At 38.1% G+C, this 14246-nt stretch overlaps 1 pseudogene; it reads right to left on the bottom strand.

The window, feature by feature from the left end:
• Positions 1–1447: 1447 nt before the first annotated feature.
• Positions 1448–13091, bottom strand: LOC132366271 (periodic tryptophan protein 1 homolog; annotated as a pseudogene).
• Positions 13092–14246: the final 1155 nt, after the last annotated feature.

Raw genomic sequence — 14246 nt, 5'->3', positions numbered from 1 at the left:
AAAAAAGAGGAAAGGAATAAAAAAGACCTACAAAAACAAATCCAAAACAATTAACAAAATGGCAATAAGAATATACATATCAATAATTACCTCAAATGTAAATGGATTAAATGCTCCAACCAAAAGACACAGACTGGCTGAATGGATACAAAAACAAGACCTGTATATATGCTGTCTACAGGAGATGCACTTCAGATCTAGAGACACACATACAGACTGAAAGTGAGGGGATGAAAAAAAAGGTATTCCATACAAATAGAAATCAAAAGACACCTGGAGTAGCAATATTCATATCAGACAAAATAGACTTTAAAATAAAGACTGTTACAAGAGACAAAGAAGGACACTACATAATGGTCAAGAGATCAATCCAAGAAGATATAACAATTGCAAATAACATGCACTCAACATAGGAGCACCTCAATATATAAGGCAAATGTTAACAGACATAAAAGGAGAAATTGACACTTATACAATAATAGTGGGGAACTTTAACAACCCATTTTCATCAATGGACAGATCATCCAGACAGAAAATCACCAAGAAAACACAGGCCTTAAATGACACATTAGACCAGATGGACTTAATTGATATTTATAGAGCATTCCATCCAAAAGCAGCAGAATATACATTCTTTTAAAGTGCAGATGGAACATTCTCCAGGATAGATCACATGCTGGGCCACAAAGCAAGCCTCAGTACATTTAAGAAAACTGAAATCATATCAAGAAGCATCTTTTCCGACCACAACACTATGAGATTAGAAACCAACTACAAGAAAAAAACTGCAAAAAACAAACACATGGAGGCTAAACAATATGCTACTACACAACCCATGGATCATTGAAGAAATCAAAGAAGAACTCAAAAAATATCTAGAGATAAATGAAAACGAAAACACAGTGATCCAAAACCTATGGGATGCAGCAGTTCTAAAAGCAGTTCTAAGAGGGAAGTATATAGCAATACAAGCTTACCTCAGGAAACAAGAAAAATCTCAAATAAACAACCTAATCTTACACCTAAAGCAACTAGAGAAAGAAGAACAAACAAAACCCAAAATTAGTTAAAGGAAAGAAATCATAAAGATCAGAGCAGAAATAAATGAAATAGAGATGAAGAACACCATAGAAAAGATCAATGAAACTAAAAGCTGATTCTTTGAAAAGATAAACAAAATTGATAAACTTTTAGCCAAACTCATCAAGAAAAAAAGGGAGAGGGCCCGAATCAGAAATGAAAAAGGAGAAGTCACAACCAGCACTACAGAAATACCAAGGATCATAAGAGTCTACTACGAAAAACTATATTCCAATAAAATGGATAGATTCTTCACACAGATCTTCACATACTTGTCTGCCAATGCAGTCACAAGACAGCCCTTGATTTGACTGCTTAGATCAAGATGAGAAATTTCATCATTGTGTGCGTTAAGTGTAAAAATTGGCTTATCTGAACGTGCATCCAAATTATATACAAAACCGTCATCTGTACTGGCCAAAAAATGACAAGGTGAAAAGTGATTCCAAGTCACTCTCAATCTGCCCACTGAATCGCCACATTTGATGGCTTTCCTCTGGACTTCGGCAGTCATACAAAGGCACTGACTTATCATATGATCCAGAAATCAGAGTCTGTGCTTCAAATGGATGAAACTGGAGAGTCTGGATCTTGTCTGTATGTATGGCAAGGCTGGCTGCTGGTTTCCCCAAGGACGTATCCCACAGAATAACAGTGTTATCAGCTGATGCACTGGCCAGCACATTTCTGATCAGCTTATTCCAAGAAAGGTCAAGGACAGCATCAGTATGCCCATCTGCTGAGGAATTCATCTTTCCTTTCTTTTTCTTCTTTTTTGATAGCTTACTTCTAAGTGTAAAGACTGGCTCTAAAGAGTTCCACTATATCAAAATCCCACACTTCAATAACGGGGGTCATGTTTCCCACAGCAATGTAATTTCCAGTTGAATCATCTGGGCTAGGATCAAAATTCAGCCATTCCACACTCAAAGGGTATGCAGACAACAGGATATCCTGGTGGACATAAAGAGAATCTTCTTCTTGATTATAAACATGTACCTCTAAATTGCATTGGTCCTGTTCAGCTCTGCCACAAACTATGAGAATGTCATTGGGCTTAATCAAGAAAACTTCACGTTCATACTGCTCCGTATCTTTCAGAGTAACATAAGGATCTTGATCATTACTCCCATAGACTGTAAGACCCAAAAGAGATTCACCAAGAGTTTCAGTATCTGGGTCACCTTCTTCATTATATTTATCTAATTCATACTCGGCCAGCTCATCATCATCCAGCATCCTGTCATCCTCTGGGTCACCGTCCTCCAGGGGCTCCCGAGGTCAGGCCTGGGTACAGGCACCCTGCATGCCATCTTCTGAAGGATCGCCTGTCTCCTCTTCATCACTGCCACCTTCTTCTTGTAATTTTTCCTTTGCTTCAGCAATGAGACGTTTCACTTCTTTTTTACTAAGCTCTACAGATTCTTCTAGGTAGAAGAAATGGACAGGGGCTTCCCTGGTGGCACAGTGGTTAAGAATCTGCCTGCCAATCCAGGGGACATGGGTTCGAGCCCCAGTCCGGGAGGATCCCACATGTCATGGAGCAACTAAGCCTACGCACCACAACTACTGAGCCTGCGCTCTGGAGCCCGCGGGCCACAACTACTGAAGCTCGCAGGCCTAGAGCCCATGCTCCGCAGCAGGAGAAGACACTGCAGTGAGAAGCCCGCACACCAGAACAAAGAGCAGTCCCCACTCGCCGCAACTAGAGAAAGCCCCTGCACAGCTACAAAGACACAACACAGCCAAAAAAAAAAGAAAAAAAATTTTAGTAAGAAAAGAGTGTAAAGTAATCTAGTAATAATTTTAAAAAAAAGAAAAGAAATGGACAGATTCTTAGAAAGGTACAGTCTCCCAAGACTTAACCAGGAAGAAATAGAAAATATGAACAGACTAATTACAAGTACTGAAATTGAATCTGTGATTTAAAAACTCCCAAAAAACGAAAATCCAGGACCAGACGGCTTCACAAACGAATTCTACCAAACATTTAGAGAAGAGTTAACACCTATCCTTCTGAAACTATTCCAAAAAATGGCAGAGGAAGGAACACTTTTGAACTCATTCTATGAGGCCAGCATCACCCTGATACCAAATCAGACAAAGATATCACACAAAAGAAAATTACAGGCCAATATCACTGATGAACATAGACGCAAAAATCCTCAACAAAATACTAGCAAACCGAATTCAACAATACATTAAAAGAATCATGCACCATGCTGAGTGGGATTTATCCCAGGGATGCAAGGACTTTTAACATTTATTTATTTTATTTATTTATTTTTTTGGCCATGCTGCACAGCTTGTGGGATCTTAGTTCCCTGACCGGGGATCGAACCTGTGCCCCCTGCAGTGGAAGTACAGAGCAAGGACTTTTCAATATCTGCAAATCAATCAGTGTGATGCACCACATCAACAAATTGAAGAATAAAAACTATAAGATCATCTCAATAGACACAGAAAAAGCTTTTGATAAAATTCAACATCCATTTATGATAAAAACTCTCCAGAAAGTGGACATACAGGGAACCTACCTCAACATAATAAAGGCCATATATGACAAACCCACAACTAACGTCATACTCAGTGGTGAAAAGCTGAAACCATTTCCTCTAAGACCAGGAACAAGACAAGGATGTCCACACTTGTGACTTTTATTCAACATAGTTCTGGAAGTCCTAGCCATGGCAATCAGAGAAGGAAAAGAAATAAAAGGAATCCAAATTGGAAAAGAAGTAGCAAAACTGTCACTGTTTGCAGATGACATGATAATACACATAGAAGATCCTAAAGACGCTACCAGAAAACTACTAGAGCTCATCCATTAATTCAGTAAGTCTCAGGATACAAAATTAATACACAGAAATCTGTTGCATTTCTATACACTAACAATGAAAGATCAGAAAAGAGAAATTAAGGAAACAATCCCATTTACCATCACATCAAAACGAATAAAATACTTAGGAATAAACCTACCTAAGGAGGCAAAAGACCTGTACTCTGAAAACTATAGGAAGCTGATAAAAGAAATTGAAGATGACACAAACAGATGGAAAGATGTACCGTGTTCATGGATTGGAAGAATCAATATTGTGAAAATGACTATACTACCCAGAGCAATCTACAGATTCAAGGCAATCCCTATCAAATTACCAATGGCATTTTTCACAGAACTAGAACAAATAATTTTTAAATTTGTATGGAAACACAAAAGACCCCGAATAGTCAAAGCAATCTTGAGAAACAAAAACAGAGCTGGAGGAATCAGGCTCCCTGACTTCAGACTATACTACAAAGCCATAGTCATCAAAACAATATAGTACTTGCACAAAAACAGAAATACAGATTAATGGAATAGGATAGAAAGCCCAGAAATAAATCCATACACCTATGGTCAATTAATCTATGACAAAGGTGGCAAGAGTATACAGTGCAGAAAAGACAGTCTCTTCAATAGGTCGTGCTGGGAAAACTGGACAGCTACATGTAAAAGAATGAAATTAGAACATTCTCTAACACCCCACATAAAATAAACTCAAAATGGATTAAAGTCCTAAATGTAAGACCAGATACTATAAAACTCTTAGAGGAAAACATAGGCAGAACATTCTTTGACATAAACCACAGCAATGTCTTTTTGGATGTGTCACCTAGAGTAATGGGAATAAAAACAAAAATAAACAAATGGGACCTAATAAACTTAAGAGCTTTTGCACAGCAAAGGAAACCATAAAATGGAAAGACAGCATACAGAATGGGAGAAAATATTTGCAAATGATGTGACCGACAAGAGATTAATCTCCAAAATATACCAAAAAGAGAATACTGCTCAATATCAAAAATACAAACAACCCAATCAAAAAATGGGCAGAGGATCTAGATACACATTTTTCCAAAGAAGACATACAGATGGCCCACAGGCACATGAAAAAATGTTCAACATTGCTAATTATTAGAGAAGTGCAACTCAAAACTACCACGAGGTATCACGTCACACCGGTCAGAATGGCCATCATCAAAAAATCTACAAATAATAATTGCTGGAGAGGGTGTGGAGAAAAAGGAACCCTCCTACACTGTTGGTGGGAATGTAAATTGGTACACCACTATGGAGAACACTCTAGAGGTTCCTGAAAAAACTAATAGAGTTACCATATGATCCTGCAATCCCACTCCTGGACATATATTCAGAGAAAGCCATAACTGAAAGAGGTATGTGCACCCCAATGTTCATAGTATCACTATTTACAATAGCCAAGATGTGGGAACAACCTAAATGTCATTGCCAGAGGAATGGATAAAGAAGATGTGGTATATTTATATAATGGGTTTTACTCATCCATAAAAGAGAATGAAATAATGTCATTTGTAGCAACACGGATGGACCTAGAGATTATCATACTAAGTGAAGTAAACCAGACAAAGAAAGACAAATATCATATCGCTTATATGTGGAATCTATATTAAAAAAATGATACAAATGAACTTATGTACAAAACAGAAATAGACCCACAGACACAGAAAACAAACTTATGGTTACCAAAGGGGAAAAGGGGGAGGAGGGACAAATTAGGAGTTTGGGATTAACATATACACACTACTATATATAAAATAGATAACCAACAAGGACCTACTGTATAGCACAGAGAACTATACTCAATGTTTTGTAATAACCTATAAGGAAAAAGAACCTGAAAAAAATAGATATTTATGTATGTATAGCTGAATCATTTTGCTGTCCTCCTGAAACTAACACAACATTGTAAATGAACTATACAAAGGAAGGAAGGGAGGGAGGGAGAGAGGGAGGGAGGGAGGGAGGGAGGGAGATGTGATTCTCAACAGTTCCTTACATTGAGTAAGGAATAGTTAAAGGAAGTATTACAGAGCCACGCTTTACCTCTGAGCTGTACAATCTGACAACACATATTTAAACTTTATTCTGGAGTTTTGCTACCCAAACTTCCCCTATTTTTCATTTCTTGAGTCAATCCATTCTTGGCCATCTGGAGCTAGGTCTCAAGTAATTTTTTTTCCCAAGAAGAGTGTATAAATGACATAACTTTTGAGGCTTGGTATATCTGAGGATATATTTTTGTTACATATACTTATGAGAGCTATCTAAACACCATGGGAATTGCCCTTGGCCTCACTTCCTGTTCATTTGGATGACAGTTGACTTTCCATCTCAGATCTACACCTAGATGGCAGGCTGATTTTGCACAGCTCGTAGTCTAATTCCTACTGGTTTTCATCTAATACTACTCAAAGGCTTTGATACAGTCTTCCCCGCCTGTGCTCATGCTACAATTAGTTCCCACATCCAGTCTCTCATTTTGTCAGTTTTCAAGAAATTTTGATTTCTGCAATGATGTAGGAAGAGGTCTTGATGGTGTAAGAGCAGGATCTCTCTACTTCGGTGCTCTTGACATGCGGGGGTAGATAATTCTTTGCTGTGGGGGGCCGTCCTGTGCCTCATAGGATGTTTGGCAGCATCTCTGGCCCCTGCCCCTTAGATGCCAGTTCCACCTTCCCCACACGCCGTGACAACTAAAAATGTCTCCAGCCGTTGCCAAATATCCTGATGTAGAGTGGGCCCAGCATCCCAGCTGTCTCCGAAAGAGGCAGCTGCACTTAGAAGTATGGCTGCCCCATTTCCTGGTTGGTGTCCCTCTTGTATTTTTGATCCAGGCAACAGTTAATAAAGGAGAGCGGAGAATCTTTTTATTTTTAGGTAGGCATGCCTGCCCGTTTCTAATGGCATTATACAGGCAGTCCACCAGGTGTGTTCCCAGTCCAGTGCTGTCATCCTTACAGCTCATGACTCTTCCTCCCAACTCCTGAGATTAGGTCAGCTATGAGTGTCAAATACTTATCTTATGTGTCTTCATAGTTATTTTAATGTGACAGAGACTACTGAAACCTTTTAAACAGGAACACATCAAAATCTTTAAAAGAACTTCTGATTCATTTAGCAATATTCTTAAATAGAACATAATAATAGGTATAAATGTTAATAGGTATAGTAGGTGGTTAAGAGATTGATAGCATGGTATATGGTATTCTACTTTTGCTAAGGGGTAGCTATATCTTATAATTACATACTTAATTTTTTCTCTAATTTATAGTATATATATATATTTTTTTCCTTAATGGCAATACTATTTTTTTGATAAGTTGACATTCCGTTTTTTTTTTTCTTTTTACCTTTTGACCCCCTTCTCCCATTTCTCCCACCCCAGCCCCCCATCTCAACACTGATCTGTTTTCTGTTCTATGAGATTTTTTGTTTTGTTGTTTTTGTTTTTTAGATTCCACATATAAGAGAGACAATATGGTATTTGTCTTTCTCTGTCTGACTTATTTCAGTTAGCATAATGTCCTCAAGGTTCATTGATGCTGTCGTAAATGGCAAGATTTCCTTTTTTTGAATGGCTGAATAATATTCCATCATCCTTTGGTATCCGAGGGAGACTGGTTCCAAAATTCCCATTGGATAACAAAATCCATGGATGTTCAAGTCTCTTATATAAAATTGTGTAGTATTGCATATAACCTATGTACATCCTACCATATACTTTATTTTTTAAATAAAAATTTTATTCAACACTATAATGCGATAACCTTGCCTCTGCCAGAGATTTGCGTTTAATTCTTTTTTAAAATTTTTATTGGAGTACAGTTGATTTCAATGTTGTGTTACCTTCTGCTGTACAGCAAAGTGAATCAGTTATACATATACATACATCTGCTCTTTTTAAGATTCTTTTCCCATGTCATTATGGAGTATTGAGTAGAGTTCCCTGTGCTATACAGTAGGTCCTTATTAGTTATCTATTTTATATATAGTAACGCGTATATGTCAATCCCAATCTCCCAATTTATCCCTCTGCCCTTTTCCCCCTGGTAACCATAAGACTGTAGTGACTCTATTTCTGTTTTGTAAATAAGTTCATTTGTACCATTTTTTTCGATTTCACATATAAGTGATATGATATTTGTCCTTTTCTGACTTACTTCAGTCAGTATGACAATCTCTAGGTCCATCCACATTGCTGCAAGTGTCATTACTTAATTCTTTTTTATGGCTGAGTAATACTCCATTGTATATATGTACCACATCTTCTTTATCCATTCATCTGTCGATGGGCATTTAGGTTGCTTCCATGTCCTGGCTTTTGTAAACAGTGCTGCTATGAACACTGAGGTGCATGTATCTTTTTGAATTACGGTTTTCTCTGGGTATGTGCCCAGGAGTGGCATTGTAGGATCATATGGTAACTCTATTTTTAGTTTTTTAAGGAACCTCCATACTGCTCTCCATAGTGGTTATACCAATTTCCCACCTACAGTGTAGAAGGGTTTCCTTTTCTCCACACCCTCTCCAGCATTTATTGTTTGTAGATTTTTTGATGATGGCCATTCTGACCGGTGTGAGGAGATGCCTCACTGTAGTTATGATTTGCCTCCCATATACTTTAGATCATCTCTAGATCACTTATAATACCTAGTACAATGTAAATGCTATGTATGTAAATAGTTGCAGGAGTGAGGCAAATTCAAGTTTTGCTTTTTGGAACTTTCTAGAATTTTTTTTCAAATATTTTTGACCTGTGTTTGGTTGAATTTGTGGATGCAGAACTTGTGGATTAGAGGGCTGACTGTATACCACAACTTCTTTATGCACTCATCCACTGATGGACACTTAGGTTGTTTCCATATCTTGGCTATTTTAAGTAATGCTTCAGTGAACATGGAGTTGCATATATCTATATAATTTATAGTATATTAAAGTTAACAGAGTTCTAAAACCTAATGAACAGAAAACATTGGTGTTGCAGAATTGCTTCTGGGCCAACCTTTTCTCTTTTTTCTAGCCCACCTGCATAATTTACCATATTAAGCAGTCCTTTACACAAGGCACTTCAGAAAAGAAAAAGAAGTAATAGTGGTGTGAGAAAAAAAGGGAAGAGATGGAAATGGCTCAGTCTATCTTCTTTTGCTTCCCTCAGCCCAGGGTGGCGATTCCCAGTTTGGGCTTTCTTTCCCTCTGGGTGGACATGACTTACAGTGGATATGGTGTTGGTGTCTTTTTCTCTGGTTCTCATCTTTCCTATCCTGGAGAGAGACTGTCTGGATTGGCTCACAGAGCACCATCCCAGGGTGCACCGTCGGGTGCAGCAGGTCTGGTGAACATGCAGCGGTCAGAGCCTACACAGTGTTCTTGCCCTAGCTCCTGCCCATCAGAGCACAATCAGGCTTCACTCATTCCTTCTCCCCAACGCTGTTACAACAGAAATGGGGTGAGGGACACTTAGCTCTCACTTCCTTATTTCCTTCAAAAACTCACTCAGTAAAAGGAGCTGGGGAATCTATTGACTTTCTCAAAGATTAATTTAATACATCAAAACATTCTTCTGATTGGGTGGTGTTGACCACTGTAGAGTTGTTTTTGGTTCATGATCTATTCTGAGTGAAAACACACTGTCTGAACCCTGAATATTAGTAGGGCCTTAATTTCTATTTTCAAGAAGAAAAGGGCCATAAAAATTCTTGATAAAGAAAAATCTCCAAAATCCAGTCTAATGCCTGCTTTATCTTTTTCATCTCAAATACCAAGGTTAGAAAGACACAAATTGAACTTTAAGGAGTATCCCATTCAATAAACAACAAATATTAAAATTTCTCATGATTTCACAATATACTCAAAGTAGCAGGCCAGTTTTACAGCTAGAGCCATCATATATCTACAGATAGCAATAATATATATATATTTTTGGCCACGCTGCTTGGCATGCAGGATCCAATTCCCCAACCAGGGATCGAACCCGTGCCCCCTGCAGTGAAAGCTCAGAGTCCCAACCACTGGACCGCCAGGGAAATCCCCAGATAGAAATAATATTAAAACAATGTTTCCCATCTTGTGCTCAGTAAGTGATAGAATTAAATAAGAATGTTCTCTAAATTTTTATTTATAAAAAAGGTCTATTAGTTTAGGCATCACATAATGAAACAATGAAATTTCTAGGCTTTAATCCACTCACCAATTGCCTTTGCTTTACACCGGGTGTGTGTGTGAGGTTTCTTCCAAGATTCTTTCACAAACATCACAATGATCCCTAGGGAGGAGAACAGGTATTTTCCCCATTTTATAAATGATGAAGCCAACAGTCGGAGAAATTGAAGTGATCCATCTAATCTACCATACAAGGCAGGATACAGGCAGGGCTGGAACCCAGACTAATCCAGCCGGAGTCTTTTCTGCTACACTGCACACTGCCTGCGTGGTAAGTCACTTCACTTTATCAAGCAGTGAAAGACACTAAAACCAAAAATCATCTTTGACCGAACCAAACAGACTCATTTTCTGATAATTTAACTTGGTTAATTTATTATGCAAAACTTTATTAATAATTTATTTGTTTGAAAAATCTATACCTTCCTGGTAAATAAATTTTGCTAGAAAATGGGATTGTTGATTTTTCTTTGAAGGTCTTGAAGGTCTACATTTGCTACTAGAAGATCTGTTTAGATTTAATGCAAGAAAACCTGATTATTAACAAAAATGTAGTAATAGCTGAGCTGGTGATTCTGTTCTTATTATCAAAAGTCAGTTAAAAACTAATAATTATGTTTCATACTCTGCTCCACTCTGCAGCCAACCCCTGTCCTTAGAAACATACATTTCAATATTTGAGTTACTTGTGAAAAATCACAAGTTAAAATCGAGATTATGAAGCCCGGCTTTAAACTTCAAAATAAAACATAACTATTGGTATTGTTCTTTAATATTTGAACAAAAGAATGTTTGATTTGGAGATGCCAAAGCAAGCCCCAAATGCTGCATGCTCTTCATTATGGTTTAATTTAAAGACAGCTGTGAAATAGCTTTATACTAATTTGATTTTTTTTATATTAAATAAGAATGAAATGGAAATTGGTGATTTACTCGACAGATATTGGATGCTGAAAATTAAATAATTGTTCTAAAAGCATTAGCTCAACACTGATTTGAAATGCCTGCTTTGTAATTAGTCATGAGTGAAATGTATGTTTAGTTCAAGTTGTGTTTTTGTTTTATATTAGCATGACTTGATTATAAAGTAAAGGAAAAATACAATCCAAATATCTCTGCAAGCCCCTGAGTTCCTTTCATCCTGAAACACTAGTTAGGTTGATTTTTTTTTAAAACTCTTCTTGTTAGTCTCTTAATTATAGATATTCCTTACTATTCTACTTTCTAATTGGGCAAATCTGATCTTGATAATACAGTAAATGAAGGCGTGTGTGTGTGTGAAAAATCAGGAAGCAATCAACTTTCAGGTTAAAAAATTAGTAAAGAAGACTTCGTAAGTGAAAGTTTTAAGGTACCTATTGCTTCTTTTAAAACAAAAACTTCCAGTACATTGATTTTATTGGCTGAATGATGATGGATTTGTGGCTTCTTGGAATAGATTCTTTGGTTTCATTGAAGTCAGTGCATTCATTGAGCATCTACTCTGTGGCTGGTCCTGTGTAAATGGAGAGCAGTCTGGTTCAGTCTGGAAGACATGTGCAGCTTGTTTTATTTCTCAGCCCAGGCGTGGAGTATAGGTGAACTAGTTACATATCACTCTACCCCTACATGGGGCAAGCTAAAGCTCTCCCTGATGGAGAAACTTGGTGGAATTCTTTTTTTTTTTTTTTAATTAATTAATTTATTTATTTATTTATTTTTGGCTGTGTTGGGTCTTTGTTTCTGTGCGAGGGCTTTCTCTAGTTGCGGCAAGTGGGGACCACTCTTCATCGCGGTGCGCGGGCCTCTCACCATCGCGGCCTCTCTTGTTGCGGAGCACAGGCTCCAGACGCACAGGCTCAGTAATTGTGGCTCACGGGCCCAGTTGCTCCGTGGCATGTGGGATCTTCCCAGACCAGGGCTCGAACCCGTGTCCCCTGCATTGGCAGGCAGATTCTCAACCACTGCGCCACCAGGGAAGCCCCGGATTCTTAACCACTGTGCTACCAGGGAAGTCCGAGACTTGCTTTTATGTGCTGGCATACTCTAAGCAAGCTGACTGAATATAAAGGACCAAGGGCAAAATAGACAATATATCGTGAAGAAGCTACATGAGTAACTTTAGTGCTAATGGCTCTTCAGAATCGTATTTTGCATTAATAATTTGGGATCAGCACCAGCATAGTAGGTGCTAAGTGTTTCGCCATTAGATAATATAATCTAGAGCGTCCAGTGATCTGCTTTTTTTTTCTTTTTCTTTTTTTTTTTTGATTGCCTTCTTTTTAAGCATTTTTGTCTATATTCTAAAACAAATCAGGGACTTCCCTGGCGGTCCAGTGGTTAAGACCCTGTGCTTCCACTGCAGGGGGCACAGGTTCAATCCCCGTCAGGGAACTAAGATCACACATGCCACGCGGCTAATAAATAAATAAATAAACAAATCAAATAGGGCTTGTTTCTCTTACCATCTAGTACTGGTTCACATATGTGCCTAAGCGTATATATATTTGAAGCATACTTTTATATGTGAAGCATGAATACCTCACTTTGTGTTCTGTTTTTATTCATTATCTCACATCTATTTTCTTTTTCCTTGTTTTTTAAATTTTATTTATATATTTTTAATAGGTAATAACATACACATGGGTCAATATTCAAGAGGAGCAGAAGGGAAGAGAGCGAAAAGTCTCCTTCCCTCCTGTGTCCCCCAGCTACCCAGCTCTCCTCCCCAGAGTCAACTGATGTTATAAGGTTCTTATATTTCCTTCCAGAAATAGTTTACTAACATGCAAGTACATACATATAAATGGTCTCCCCTTTTACCTCGTAGCCTACTATACACATCTTCCTGGATCTGGTCTTTTTCACTAAACAGCGCACCTTAGAGTTCATTCCATGTTGTCTAGACTTTTAAAGAATTGCCTGGGATTTGTCAGCCCCTAGATTACTCCAGCACGCCACTGACCACAGCCTCTCCCTCACTTCCCTTACACATACTTTCCTGCCCCGTCATGATCTCGCATCTCCTGACTCCTTACTATTCTATCAGCTGCTTTTATCTCTTCCTGTCACCATTATTTTGAATGATTCTCAGTTGCCTTGGTGAATTCCCTCTTTGCTACACGTTCTTCCATGGATTAGTCCAAACATCCTCTTCCATTTTCTTACACCTGGGCTGCTGGTGCTCTAGGGAAAAGTATACTAATGTACAGATTAGTGCCACAACACATTTATGATAACTAATCTCACAGGTCCCACAGGCCCAGAAGTTATATGGCCCTAATAAGCTCTTCAACTCATTGCCTCCAGTCACTCTTCCCACCAGAATGATTTTTCAAACATGCAAAAATCCCACTAATTCAATCAATCCCTCCACCCAAGGTAACCACTAATCCACTCTGTCACCACAGATCAGTTTGACCTGCCTTAAAACTTCATGTAAATTGAACCATACAGTATCTACTCTTTCGAGTCTTTTTACTCAGCATGTTTTCAGGTATATCCATGTAATTACATGTCTCAGCAGTTCATTCCTTTTAACGCTGAGTCATATTCTCTTGTATGAATTTTGTTGTTGTTGTTTTAAATCTGTTCACCAGTTCTTCACTTTAGAGATACTTTCATCTTCTCTATTTTCTCTATCCTCTCTGAAACTCCTACTGGTCAGACAATGGACTCCTGGACTGATAAATATCAATATCTTTTCCTTACTGTTGTTTAATCTTTGACTTTTTTTTTCTATACTCTGGGAGAGTCCTTTGAATTTATCTTTTTTTTTTTTTTTTTTTGAAAGGACTTAATTTTTTTAGAGCACTTAGGTCTACAGCAAAATTGAGAAGGAGGTACAGAGATTTCCCATATACCTTCTGTCCCCACACATGCACAGCCTCCCCATTATCAACATCACTCATCAGAATGGTACATCTTTTTTACCGAGGATGAACCTACATTGACACATCATAATCACCCAAAGTCTAAAGTTTACCTTAGGGTTCACTCTTGGTGTTGTACATTCTAATTCTATGGGTTTGGACAAATGTATAATGACATACAGCCATCATTATAATATTACACAGAGGGACTTCCCTGGTGGCGCAGTGGTTAAGAATCTGCCTGCCAATGCAGGGGACACGGGTTCGAGCCCTGGTCCGGGAAGATCCCACATGCC

Source organism: Balaenoptera ricei, chromosome 5 (genome assembly GCF_028023285.1).
Source record: "Balaenoptera ricei isolate mBalRic1 chromosome 5, mBalRic1.hap2, whole genome shotgun sequence".
In the NCBI taxonomy this organism is placed as follows: domain Eukaryota; kingdom Metazoa; phylum Chordata; class Mammalia; order Artiodactyla; family Balaenopteridae; genus Balaenoptera; species Balaenoptera ricei.
This window is presented reverse-complemented; position numbering and strand designations above follow the sequence as displayed.